At 45.4% G+C, this 14,856-nt stretch overlaps 1 pseudogene; it reads left to right on the plus strand.

The window, feature by feature from the left end:
- The window catches only part of LOC146989396 (uncharacterized), a 52,775-nt pseudogene that overhangs the window by 26,651 nt on the left and 11,268 nt on the right, over nucleotides 1-14,856 (plus strand).

Below are 14,856 nucleotides of genomic sequence, written 5' to 3' on the forward strand. Positions count from 1 at the left end.
CCAAATGGAAGATTAGCGGCTAATCATTAGCCTACTGTAATAATGCCATACATAAAACATATTAAGTGGCAGTATGTATTTAATCATCAAAGATGTTCACTCAAACCCACATAATGGTTTACCGCTGACTGGCTAAACTCTTTTTAGGAGATTAATGTTAGTCTCACTGATGAAATCTAACAACAGTGGCAGTCGTATTAGTTTGTTTGAATGAAAAGTGTCACCACTCTGTCAATCGCTCTAGCTGACCGGACCGGATGTAGATTTACCCTGTGTGACGTCACTTCAGAATCTTGTGAAACAGGCCTATCCATCCATCCATTGATTGCTTGATTCTCTCTCTGTTCCTGTCTGTTGCCATAGAAACAGGATCACACCAAGGAGAAACCACACAGCTGTAATGGGTGTGGGAACACGTTCAGGACCTCAGTCCATCTGAACGCTCACCGCCGACGACGCCAATGTGGACAGATGCCATACAGGTGCGAGCAGTGCGACACATGGTGCAATGACTTGTCCGGACTGAAAATTCACCAGCGGATCCACACCAGAGAGAAGCCGTACAGCTGCAAGCAGTGTGGGAAGGCGTTCACTCAGTCCGGACAGTTAACGGCCCATCAGTGCGTCCACACCGGAGAGAAGCCGTACAGCTGCGAGCAATGTGGGAAGGCGTTCGCTACTTCTGGAAATTTAATGATCCACCAACGCATCCACACTGGACAGAAGCCGTACAGCTGCGAGCAGTGTGGGAAGGCGTTCACTCGATCCAGACAGTTAACGGTCCACCAACGCGTCCACACCGGAGAGAAGCCATACAGCTGCGAGCAATGTGGGAAGGCGTTCACTACCTCCTCAAAGTTAACGGTCCACCAACGCGTCCACACCGGAGAGAAGCCATACAGCTGCGAGCAATGTGGGAAGGCGTTCACTACCTCCTCAAAGTTAACGGTCCACCAACGCATCCACACCGGAGAGAAGCCGTTCAGCTGCGAGCAGTGTGGGAAGGCGTTCACTCAGTCCGGACAGTTAACGGCCCATCAGCGCGTCCATACCGGAGAGAAGCCGTACAGCTGCGAGCAGTGTGGGAAGGCGTTCGCTACCTCCTCAGAGTTAACGGTCCACCGGCGCATCCACACTGGAGAGAAGCCGTACAGCTGCGAGCAATGTGGGAAGGCGTTCATTACCTCCTCAGAGTTAACGGTCCACCGGCGCATCCACACCAGAGAGAAGCCGTACAGCTGCGAGCAATGTGGGAAGGCGTTCGCTACCTCTGGAAATTTAATGATCCACCAACGCATCCACACTGGACAGAAGCCGTACAGCTGCGAGCAATGTGGGAAGGCGTTCATTACCTCCTCAGAGTTAACGGTCCACCGGCGCATCCACACTGGAGAGAAGCCGTACAGCTGCGAGCAATGTGGGAAGGCGTTCACTACCTCCTCAGAGTTAACGGTCCACCGGCGCATCCACACTGGACAGAAGCCGCACAGCTGCGAGCAATGTGGGAAGGCGTTCACTCGATCTGGACAGTTAACGGTCCACCAACGCGTCCACACCGGAGAGAAGCCATACAGCTGCAAGCAGTGTGGGAAGGCGTTCACTACCTCCTCAAAGTTAATGGTCCACCAACGCATCCACACCGGAGAGAAGCCGTACAGCTGCGAGCAATGTGGGAAGGCGTTCACTCAATCCGGAGACTTAACGGTCCACCGGCGCGTCCACACCGGAGATAAACCGTATGTGTGTGGGCAGTGTGGAAGGCCTTCAGCAAGTCCAACAACCTGAAGAAACACCAGCAGCTAGACGACGGGACGGTCTGGTCCTACACCTGAGCAACTAACGATTATTTTCATCATAGATTAATCTGTCGATGTGTAAATGATTAATCAATAAGAAGTTTGGTCAATAAAATGCTAAAAACATTTCAAAAATATCAATCAGTGTTTCTCAAACCACCAGACATTGAAGAAGCTGGAATCAGAGAATTATGACTTTTTTTCTTGATAAACTCTCCAACATAGGTGGCGGTGCACTCACCGGAGCGGACAAACTTGGATCAAACTTTAACCTACATTTCAACATCTCCCTCTGTCAAAGCTCAGTACCCAGGTGATTCAAAGAGTCCATTATCGTCACGGTTCCCAAGACCAAGAACATCTCTTGCCTCAATGATGACAGACCCATTGCCTCGACATCTGCAGCCATGAAATCTGTAGGAGCCATTCTTTAGTTTGTGTTTTGACAGTTAACGGCCCACCAACGCATTCACACCGGAGAGAAGCCGTACAGCTGCGAGCAGTGTGGGACGGCGTTCACTAACCCCGCAAATTTAACGATCCACCGGCGCATCCACACCGGAGAGAGGCCGTACAGCTGCGAGCAGTGTGGGAATGCGTTCACTCAATCTGGACAATTAACGGCCCACCAACGCATCCACACCGGGGAGAAGCCGTACAGCTGCGAGCAGTGTGGGAAGGCGTTCCCTACCTCCAGAGGTTTAACGAACCACCGGCGCATCCACACTGGAGAGAAGCCGTACAGCTGCTGTGTGGGAAGGCGTTCACAAAATCCAGAAATTTAATGGTCCACCGGCTCGTCCACACCGGAGAGAAGCCGTACAGCTGCGAGCAGTGTTGAAAAATATCAATCAGTGTTTCTCAAACCACCAGATGATGTCCTCAAATGTCTTGTTTTGTCCACAAACCAAAGAGAGACTCAGTTTATTGTCATGAAGGAACAAAGAAACCAGAAATATTCACATTGAAGAAGCTGGAATCAGAGAATTTGGACTTTTTTTCTTTATAAACTCTTTAACCTGATTGTTGATTAAAAGCTTAGAATGAGTTGTTCACAAATACACTGGCGGTGCACCCACCGGAGTGGACAAACTTGGCTCAAACTCTAACCTACATTTCAACATCTCCCTTTGTCAAAGCTCAGTACCCAGGTGATTCAAAGAGTCCATTATCGTCCCAGTTCCCAAGACCAAGAACATCTCTTGCCTCAATGATGACAGACCCATTGCCTCGACATCTGCAGCCATGAAATCTGTAGGAGCCATTCTTTAGTATGTGTTTTGTGCAAGTACTTTACTTTGCGGTGCGGTATATACCTTTTCATTTTGTTTGCTTAACACCCAGCAGCTGCCTGAAATGAAGGGTGATTAGTTTGAGTTGGATGGTGGTGGGTTCACACAGTTCTTACCGACAGCCGGAGGAAAGCCAGTGATCTTTGTTTTTATCCACATCAACTACTGTTTTGTTAATAACCTTTTTTGTTACAATAAATGGGAACATCACCCAAAGAGACCAACTTTGCGCAACTGTATTTTTTCTTCTGGAATTGAGTACTTTCTACACATTCTAGCCCTTATCCTTATGTTTTGTTACAAATATTCCTTTATTTGCTATTTATATGGGAATTAAATATATTGCCATGGCTTATCATTTTAATTCACTACCTGCTACCTTCAATTCCGTGAGACGTTTCATCACAGAAAGAAATTCTTGCTCATTTTCTAATCAATTCATAGTCAAAGGCTCAAAGCAGTGATGGGGAATGCTTGGAGGTGGTAATGTTCTGGAGCAGGTGTGAATGTTCAGGAGTGGGTGTGGTGGTAAGTTGGGGGCTGTATGCATAGCTACCTTTTACAATGATAATCACAGAGTATAATAGGTTAGCCAGACAGTGTTGTGTGACTGGTGAAATGTGTGAATGTGTAAACACTTTATATTTTACTCAATTTCCCTACCACACCAACTTTCCCTGCAGGTAATCTACAAGCTAATAAGCATGATTTACAGATAAACCTTTGTTTCACATGTATTTTTTCCATTTCAGAAGGACAGATCCTTGGTACAGTGTGCTGGATGTGCAGCAGGTATTGTGGGACAATACCTGTGGACAAGTGGACAAAGTAAACCAACCAGGCACTTATTGCCCAGTCAATGTGGACACTGAGTCCTGACCAAAAAAACTCACCGTGCTCCATGACTGGTATCGCTAGTAATATGCATATTGGTCCCAATAATATTCTCTCTGGTCCAGCTCTCACAGAAGATGTACTTTCCCTCCATACACCATTGGAATATTTCTGGAAATTTGTGTCTGAACATATTATTTAAGTCCTGACAACAAACAGTGATTTGTTTAATGAATCCTGTTTCTTAAAGCTATGGTCTACGATTTGGAGCATTGGTAATTATTATTAACATCGTTTATACAGCGATTATGGTCCTGTGGTCCGATAATACACAATATAAATAGCAAAAAGAACCAAAAAAATCCATTCAGTCTATCAGCCGTGGGCCTGCATAGAAATTGACCAATGGGCGCCGCGCGCCCCGTCCGGCTCCCACTGGCTCGTACCCTCCATCCTATCCCCTCGTCTCGCCTGCTCCTCCTCGACCCGCCTCGTCCCCACCCCCTCCGCTTAGAAACTACAAATAGTTGTAACCGCTCTGAGCTGCTCAGCCACAGACACATGAACCCACCAATTCAGCACCTGCTGCCCTCCACCCCCGGTCGGTCTGCCGAAAAAAAGCCCCACTAGGATTCAGAGAAGAACAGTACAGAAGCACAGAATGTGTTGCTGCCCTTATTACCGGTACCGGTGCCGCGCCGAGTCTCCCTGATCCTTTCCCCGACACACAGCCGCTTCCAGCCGCAGCCTGACCGGGGTGCTCTGTCTGCACCCTGCACACCGCGGCCCTGCTGAGCTCCTGGTCTTCCTCCTCTCCCCGACACACAGCTGCTTCCAGCCGCAGCCTGACCGGTCTCTCTGCACTGCGGTGCTGCGGAGCTCCAGGCCCTGGTCTTCCTGCTCCTCTTCCCCAGAGACAGGACCCTGTGGCCGGTCACCCAGCGCGAGGAGTCTCCCTGTAGCATGAGGCTGTGCTAATGGTTGCTAATGGCGGCGCTGCTCGTACCAGCGGTCGCCGCGGTCCCGTTGCCGGGGACGGCGACGACGGTACTGGCACCGCCTCGCTACCGGCAGCTGGTGCACAGCGGCGGCGCCAGCCCCGATGCCGCCGCTGTGCACCAGCTGCCGGTAACGAGGCGGTATTAGTGGGCTAGCGCCGAGCACAGCCTCATGCTACAGGGAGACTCTTCGCGCTGGGTGACCCAGGACAGGGTCCTGTGTCTGGGGGAGAGGAGCAGGAAGAGTCGGGGCTGGAGCTCCGCGGCGCCGCGGTGCAGAGAGACCCAGGCTGCAGCGGCGGTGCTGAGTTAATGTTGAACAGGTAATCTTTGGTTTTATTGTGGAAGTTGTGACTGTGAATATGACATTTTACTCCGCATTCAAAGCCGCGTTTGGTTTCTGCAGGCAGCAGGCTTGTTGCCTGCTTCGCTCTGTGAGGGGAGGGGGGGGGGGGCGTGTCGCGAGGAGGTCCCGAGGGGCGGGCCATACGAGCTCGGAGGGGAGGGGCGGGGGTGTGTGAGAGGTGTTTTTTTCAAATTTTTCTCATCCTCTTTCAAAACGTAGACCATAGCTTTAATACTATTTATTGCCAAAGTCCTTCTGATGCCCTATGATGGCAGCACTGAGAATTAATTATATTATGAGCACTTACTAGCCTACCTTGTGTCATCGCAAATGTGTGTTACTGTCTTACAAATGTATATTTATTAATGCGTACTGAATGTGTGTTTGGTATTTTACTTAATTTTTACCCTTTTTAAAGGTTGCCCTTTACCATCAGGCGGGAGGGACTGGCGATGAAAACTAGCTTCTTTTTTTTTTAGCTTACTCGAGTACATTTACATTTGTGTTTTTTACAATGTTTTATTAATGTACATTGTCCCTTGTCAAATAAATTAAACTGAACTGAAACTGAAACACAAATGGGGGAGCATACGTCAGTCCGACTGCCCACAAGTCCGACGGCTCATTTCTCCGACTACCCATCCTACAGTATTAAGGTTAGGTTTAGGGTAAGGTTAAGGGTTAGGGCTACTTAAGTCGGAGGTCGGACTGATGGACGCAAAAATAAAGAAATGTACGGTCGGAGTTGGAGAAATTGGTAGTCGGAGAAATGGGTAGTCGGACAGACGTCATGCGCCCACACAAATGAGCCTACAGTGTTTAAATGAATGGAAGATCTGTAAACACTAATGAAAAGGCCCACTCTTCCTCAAACATTTCTACATGATTCTGAAGTTACAGCACAGTCAACTCCGACACCTTAGCAACGGTATCTAAGGGGAGAAGACTGCGACGTGACCTCGAAAGTCGGAGAGATCGCGAGAATACAAAGGTAAACAGAAGGCGCTTTCCACCAAAGATACTCTATTTTCGGTTTATAAACCGTCTTTGTTTCCACTAACGGCTCTCTTGTTTCTCTCCTCTCGTCAGCTCCAGCAAAGACGGTTTATAAACAAATAGAGTATCTTTGGCTCCAGACTCACTCGTCTTCCAGTGACGACGCTCTGGCCAATCAGGGGAAGGCAGTCGGCTGACGTCACGTTTAGTATCGCTTCGGCTCGCTGAGGCGTTACCAAAGAAGTAGCAGGTAGCAGGTAGGAGGGGCTGGAGGAGGAAAAGAGGATAAAAGCGAGTAGAGCCGTGCTGTACCGTACTGAGCTAGTGGAAAAGCACCAAGAGGAGGTCCCGTCTGACCAGGACCAGGACAAAGGAGGAGAACCAGGACTACAACATGGTGAAAGAGGAGAACCAGGACTACAACATGATGAAGGAGGAGAACCAGGAGGAGAACCAGGACTACAACATGATAAAGGAGGAGAACCAGGAGGAGAACCAGGACTACAACATGATAAAGGAGGAGAACCAGGAGGAGAACCAGGACTACAACATGATAAAGCAGGAGAACCAGGATCTGTTTGGGCAGACTGGGACTACAGGGGAGGAGCAGGACGCGGTCCACCAGGACAACGAGCCCTCCGGTCCATCCGGTTCCGGTCCACAGGTCTGTGTTTTTGTTTTTAGTGGGAGCGAGTCAAGAGATGAAGCTAACAGCTGTTAGCTGCTAGCTGTTGTATATTTTGTGGTTCACTATAAAGTCTACAAAGTAACCTGCCTACTTTATTTCCTGCTGTAGCATTAGGGCAAGCGCACCGGGCACTACTGTTATTGTGTGGATTTTGTCTTCCATAATATTTTTATTCTTCATCTTCCGGACTATTTTCAATTCGCTACCATAATCATATAATCAGGGATGCAAACAGCGCGCCGAAAAGCGAAACTCGTGACTTGTGTGAATCGTTCAGATCCGAAGAGTTTTTGTTTTTGAGGGGAGGGGGGGGGTCTCAGCGTCTCAGCTGGGGTCAGTAAAATGTTTTTCTAACAGGCTGACAGTGACAATCGAATGCGAACTCATTCATGCTCGCCTCTGATTACACTGATAACAGCCTACCTCCTATGTTGACTCGCGACGTGCGCGCTCGTTACCCAAAGCGGCGCGTATCCGCGTGCGGTCGGTGCGGCGGCGACGCCGTTTTTCCCCCCGTGCACGGTTCCCTACGTTGCTGTGTCAGGCAGGTGTTTCCACGGAGCCCTGCCCCGTTTCAGAGGTGAAGGAGAGACGTCGCCTCCGCGATGTAGAATGTGTTTAATTAAAGTGAGACTAACACGTCCATTAGACACTGAATGAAACATCCCATGTCTTTATTTATTCAGTTTATTTTAATAGTAATAATTATGACTAACATTCAGTGAAGACCTAAAATTCAGTATCTCCTAAATTGAAAGGATTTTTTTTTTTTAAGCATTTTTAATATCTGAAAACTATGTCCATCTATATGCACTCAATACTTGGTTGGGGTTGAACTACTGGAAATCGACTTTTCCATGATATTGTAATGTAATCATTTGTTAATGGTGAGCCCCCCCCCCCCCCCCACGCCAGACAATTCCTCTCTTTTTTGGACCTGACCCGTTTGCATCCCTGTATAATATATTACATATCAAAATGTGCAGTTTGATCGGGATCGGTGTGCTATTACTTTTCCCAACAGTTTTCCCAAAGCGTCTATTGCTCAGGCATACTTTCACCTAGAGACTTAAATTTATTTAAACTTTAAACAGTATAGACACAAGTCTTGTGTGTTGGCGTATCAGTCCACGTTTTGATAGTTCATATAGTTTTTGATCAATCCCTGATCAATGACCATGATCATTTTTGGAGAAATTATGAGATTAATGGGTGTGTATTGCACAGAATGTTCGTGTCAGAGTGGGTGACATCATCGGTTAGAGTGGGACAAGTTGACTGAAATCGTCTGAAACTTTTCTCTTTCCACACTCCTCCCGGCCACAATTTACGCTCTGCACACATGATTTTTTTCCAAATTTGTAGACAATCTTGTTATCTCTCTCACGATGTGCTCAAAATATCAGAGAGACTTACAGAATTTGAATTATCAGCCTCTAAATGCGGCCACGTCTGTCTCTACTCCTCATTGACTCCAATACAAACATTTTCTGAGAGAAGCAGAATAGACCCCTGTTTTAAAATCGCAAGTGTCTCCAAAATATTTACTGTAGAAACACCAAACTGTTCAGGAAGTCCTGTGTGATGCTCACGGTCTGTGTTTTTCTAATAGGATGATAAACCGTACACTGGTACATTAACAACCGTTACTGAATTACTGTATATCAATGTCAGTTCTCCATCAAAATCTTCTTGCTTCAAGGTTTTATTTGTCACTCTCCAGATGGAAGATTAGCGGCTAATCATTAGCCTACTGTAATAATGCCATACATAAAACATATTAAGTGGCAGTATGTATTTAATCATCAAAGATGTTCACTCAAACCCACATAATGATTATCAGTTTTAGGAAGTCCAAACCTTGTCCTGCACTAACCAGCATTAAAGGTGCAGAGATTGAGCTGGTGGACAGTTATAAATATTTGGGAGTGGTCGTTGACAATAAATTGTGTTTTGACGCTCATGTTGCCTCCACAACAAAGAAAGTACAGCAACGGCTCTATTTTCTGAGAAAAATGTATTCTTTTAATGTCTGTTCTGAGATGATGACCCTCTTTTATAGAAGCTTCATTGAATCTGTTCTTATGTTCTGTGTGGTTGCCTGGTATGGAAACCTGACTCTGGCCAATAAAAACAGGCTCGCCAACCTTGTTAAAGTGGCCAGTAAGGTTACAGGGAGGAGTCAAATGCAGCTTACTTGATTCTGGAGTGTGTGGATCACCCCCTCCAGTCTGAGTTTATATTGTTGCCCTCAGGCCGTCGGTGGAAGGTGCCTGCTCTTCGCACCAAGAGATTTAAGGTTTCCTTTGTCCCCACGGCCATTCAGTTGCTAAACAGTAGATAATTAATCGTATGTATATACAGACTGTTTATGGCTGTTGTAACCTGTTGCATTTGCACTTTAGGCCCCTGCTGTTTATTTATTATTTATTTGTTTGTACAGTGTACATTATTGGCAATCATATTTTATCTTGCAGTAGGTCCTTTTAATCTGCCCATGATGATACGTTACATGTTATTTGGTGTTGTCTATTTGTGTATGTGTTTGAATGAGTGGATCTTCCCGGCTGCAAATCAATTTTCCCCTGTTGGGACAAATAAAGACACTTTGACTTTGATTTACCGCTGACTGGCTAAACTCTTTTTAGGAGATTAATGTTAGTCTCATTGATGAAATCTAACAACAGTGGCAGTCGTATTAGTTTGTTTGAAGGAAAAGTGTCACCACTCTGTCAATCGCTCTAGCTGACCGGACCGGATGTAGATTTACCCTGTGTGACGTCACTTCAGAATCTTGTGAAACAGGCCTATCCATTCATCCATTGCGACACATAGTGCACTGACTTGTCCGGACTGAAAATTCACCAGCGGATCCACACCAGAGAGAAGCCGTACAGCTGCAAGCAGTGTGGGAAGGCGTTCACTCAGTCCGGACAGTTAACGGCCCATCAGCGCGTCCACACCGGAGAGAAGCCGTACAGCTGCGAGCAGTGTGGGAATGCATTCGCTACCTCCTCAGAGTTAACGGTCCACCGGCGCATCCACACTGGAGAGAAGCCGTACAGCTGCGAGCAATGTGGGAAGGCGTTCACTCAGTCCGGACAGTTAACGGCCCATCAGCGCGTCCACACCGGAGAGAAGCCGTACAGCTGCAAGCAATGTGGGAAGGCGTTCGCTACCTCTGGAAATTTAATGATCCACCAACGCATCCACACTGGACAGAAGCCGTACAGCTGCAAGCAATGTGGGAAGGCGTTCACTCGATCCAGACAGTTAACGGTCCATCAGCGCGTCCACACCGGAGAGAAGCCGTACAGCTGCAAGCAGTGTGGGAAGGCGTTCACTAACCCCGCAAATTTAACGATCCACCGGCGCATCCACACCGGAGAGAAGCAGTACAGCTGCGAGCAATGTGGGAAGGCGTTCACTCAATCTGGACAGTTAACGGCCCATCAGCGCGTCCACACCGGAGAGAAGCCGTACAGCTGCAAGCAGTGTGGGAAGGCGTTCACTAACCCCGCAAATTTAACGATCCACCGGCGCATCCACACCGGAGAGAAGCAGTACAGCTGCGAGCAATGTGGGAAGGCGTTCACTCAATCCGGAGACTTAACGGTCCACCGGCGCGTCCACACCGGAGAGAAACCATATGTGTGTGGGCAGTGTGGGAAGGCCTTCAGCAAGTCCAGCAACCTGAAGAAACACCAGCAGCTCCACAGCAGCTAGACGACGGGACGGTCCGGTCCTACACCTGAGCAACTACCCCAATAGCATTGACTTTTGGGCCACATGTGGCATTTAGCTGGCACCTCTGGTTGAAATGTGGTATGGCAAAATGTATGAGGACCAAATCATAACCACATACGCATTGCCATATATTCAAATTTGGAGGGAATTATTCTTCTGGTACACTTATTTAACTGAGGCACTTGGCCCAGATAATAGAATATTCTTTTGGGCCACATGTGGTATGTGACTGGTAAAATTGGAGGGAATATCTCTTCTGGGGCAGTTCTGTAATAGAAGCACCTGGCCCTATGTAACTGACAAAATGGCAAAACACATGAGGTCCACATCATAACCACGTTGGTTTTGCCATACCTTCAAAATTGGAGGGAATTTTTCTTCTGGCACAGTTCTGAAATAAGGCACTCTCCCAGATGATAGATGTTAGCTTTTGGGCTACAGTTGGCATGCAACTGGCACAAGTGGCCATGGGTGGAGTTTATTCTGCGACACCCTCCGGACATTTTCATTTTCTCTCACTCAGCTTCTGGACTGGCTGCTGCTTTGGGTAAGTGAATTTTAAACCTTTTACATTTTTGTTGAACTACTGATAATTAATGGCACACACTAGACCTACATCTTTAGAGGAGAAAGCTACAAGTTAGCCGAACAGAACTCGGTTTTAATTTAATAAAGCATGTGTTTTGAAGCCCATGGTGGAAAGAGATGGAAGGCTATGGCTGTGTTAGCAGCTTTAGCAGCTTTGCTAACCCTACTGCTCCTGGGATGAAAAAGCTTGATTTAAGTTACTCCAATGTCTGATTTATGTTATTTTGATTCACCGGAACTTCACACAATGTTTTTTATAAACGCGTTAACGCAAAAATGATTTTAACGGCACTATTTTTTTTTTTAATTTAAAATTTAATTTTTTTTTTTTTTAAATAACACGAAAAAAGAAAACGCACGATTAAGTTAACGCTGTGACATTGGAACCTCAGCCGTTGCCGTCTTGTAATGTTACAGAAAAGCTGCATGTTACTAGAGAACTTGTTCTTCTTATCACCAAACAAGGCTGCTCTCTCTCTCTCTGACAGCTGATTTTTAAATACCATGAATGGAAAGCATAAGAAACATCCAGATGTTTCTTTTCTTATGTTTCTTATCCATTCATATTGCTGTGATTTCAAGCAAAAAAGAAAACGATGCGATTAATCACGATTAACTTAGGAAATTTTGAGATTAATCGCGATTTAAAATTTTAATTGTTTGACAGCCCTAACACTACTCTTTCAAAATGTCCTGTGTTCTCAAGGTGCCGTAGACAAAACCCTGACTGCAGCTGTTTCAGACAAGGAGGTGGAGGTGATGGGAAACTGGGCCTTGGTATGAAGAGAGACAAAAAATACAAGCTGAAACTGACAGTTTAGACAGACAGTTTTGATGCACAAATGAAACTTTCTTCATTTCTAATATTTCTACACTGTTATTTTTGTACTACTATTTTTGTACAGTATTACTGTAACCTATTTGATCAGTTTTTTTCTGATTCTGTTTTTATAAGGATGTAATTTCTACATGTTCTGTACAGTTCATTGAAGGCAATTTTGAAGTATGAAAAAATACAATTTTAAAGGGAAACTTGTGTGTTTCTTAATTTCTTATATTGATTTTGTGTGATTTAAGTGATCTATATAGGTAGGCCTATCGAACAACTTAATCAGTACTGCTATTGCACTAAAATTATCATTTTTTAATTTTGGTGCCAGAATTGACCTGTCATTCTCTTCATAATGTGGGGCAGATGGAAGGTGTGTTATAGATCTGATGAAAAAAAAGTACCAGTTTTATTCTGTCAACCACATGTGGGCCACAATGATTCAACAGAACTGAGCCACACGTATTCTGTATGTGACCCATGAGCCATACAATTATTTGAATTTAGTTTACTCCTGGTAGAAGTCTGGTTTTGTTATGGTTCAGTTTGGGCTTATATACCTTAGGGCCAGATGTGGCCCATCATTCACTTCCAAAAGTGGGCCAGATGAAAGGTTTGGTGTATATTAGTTTAGGTTCTGGGTAAAATCTGGATTTTGGTCTGTCAGCCACATGGGGGCCACATAAGAGCCAGTAGGCTTTACCTGAACACAGCCATACAGGCAGGCCCTATGAAGCCCAGCTATAAGCCATATGTAGTTGGTACAGTTCTGGTAGAGGTCTGGTTATGTTATGGTTAAGCATAGCTTTCATATACTTGGGCCAGATATGGGCCGTCATTCACTTCCGTAAGTGGGCCAGATCTTTGCTGTTTATTTGGGCCACATCCAAGCCAAAGGAACTTTGCTATTAGGGTAACGATTATTTTCATCATCGATTAATCTGTTGATATGTAAATGATTAATCGATTAGTTGTTTGTCAATAAAAATGTTAAAAAATGTTGAAAAACGTCAATCAGTGTTTCTCAAACCACCAGATGACGTCCTCAAATATCTTGTTTTGTCCACAAACTAGGGCTGCAACGAGTAGCACATTTTACTATCCGAATGTTCGGGGTCACTATCCGAGTAGTACTCAAGTATTCGTTTACCGACGGGGGTGGGGGGGGTGTATCCGAGTAGGTGAAATGGATATCGGCTACAGCCCTACCACAAACCAAAGAGAGATTCAGTTTATTATCATAAAGGAACATTGAAACCAGAAATATTCACATTGAAGAAGCTGAAATCAGAGATTTTTGACTTTTTTTCTTCATAAATTCTTAAAACTGATTATTGATTAAAAGCTTAGAGTGAGTTGGTTACAAATACGTAGGTGGCGGTGCACCCACTGGAGCGGACAAACTTGGCTCAAACTTTAACCTACATTTCAACATCTCCCTCTGTCAAAGCTCAGTACCCAGGTGATTCAAAGAGTCCATTATCGTCCCGGTAGCCTCGTAAACCAGCCTCTCGCGGAAATGCATTTCATTTCATTTCTCGGGAGAGTCTGGCCTCATCCCCCCTGCAAGCGTTTGGGATGGCCGGTAGCTGGGCGGGACTAGTAGCAAAGACGGTTTAATATCTTTGGTAGTAGCGTTGACAGACAACCCCATTCAGCCAATCAGCAAGTTGGTGTAGTGACGGGGCTTTGCTCCAGTCGGTCCCTGATTGGCCAACGTGCTGTGTCAATCACAGCGGGCGACGCTGATTGGCTCGGCCTTCTGAGGGTTTCAGTCCAAACGCTTAGAATGGGGATGAGGCCAGACTCTCCCTCGGAATGAAATTAAATGCACTTCCGCGAGAGGCTGGTTTACGAGGCTATCGTCCCGGTTCCCAAGACCAAGAACATCTCTTGCCTCAATGATGACAGACCCATGGCCTCAACATCTGCAGCCATGAAATCTGTAGGAGCCATTCTTTAATTTGTGTTTTGTGCAAGTACTTTACTTTGACCACAAGGGTGCAGTGTACCTTTTCATTTTGTTTGCTTAACACCCAGCAGCTGCCTGAAATGAAGGGTGATTAGTTTGAGTTGGATGGTGGTGGGTTTACACAGTTCTTACCGACAGCCGGAGGAAAGCCAGTGATCTTTGTTTTTATCCACATCAACTACTGTTTTGTTAATAACCTTTTTTGTTACAATAAATGGGAACATCACCCAAAGAGACCAACTTTGCACAACTGTAACCCTCTTCTGGAATTAAGTACTTTCTACACATTCTAGCCCTTATCCTTATGTTTTGTTACAAATATTCCTTTATTTGTTATTTATATGGGAATTAAATATATTGCCATGGCTTATCATTTTAATTCACTATGTGCTACCTTCAACTCTTTGAGTGCCAGACCTTTTATAAAATGGTCAGTGCCATGTGCCAGCGTTTCGGGGCATTTTGAGTAATATTTTAAGACCAAGAGAATATTTTGTATTATGACTCTGAAAACACAAAATAGCTCAAAGGAAAGAGGAGACTCTCTATTTAACTAGGGAAAAAAACATTTGTTTGTACCTTGTTCCATTCTTAATTTATCTTAAGTTGAATAGAGCCTGGTTGCACCAAAAATACCACTTTTTTTTCTAGAAAGCTGAGAAAAATGCATTTTTGTGAAAGAGAGTCTCTCAAGAAAAACAGTGATTTATCCGTTTTGGCTTCAAAAACATGTAAGACATCTGAAAATTTCATTTCACATGTTTTTTCAT

The sequence above is a fragment of the Trachurus japonicus genome, chromosome 3, assembly GCF_045865225.1.
Source record: "Trachurus japonicus isolate A0001 chromosome 3, Traja_1.0".
Taxonomy (NCBI): domain Eukaryota; kingdom Metazoa; phylum Chordata; class Actinopteri; order Carangiformes; family Carangidae; genus Trachurus; species Trachurus japonicus.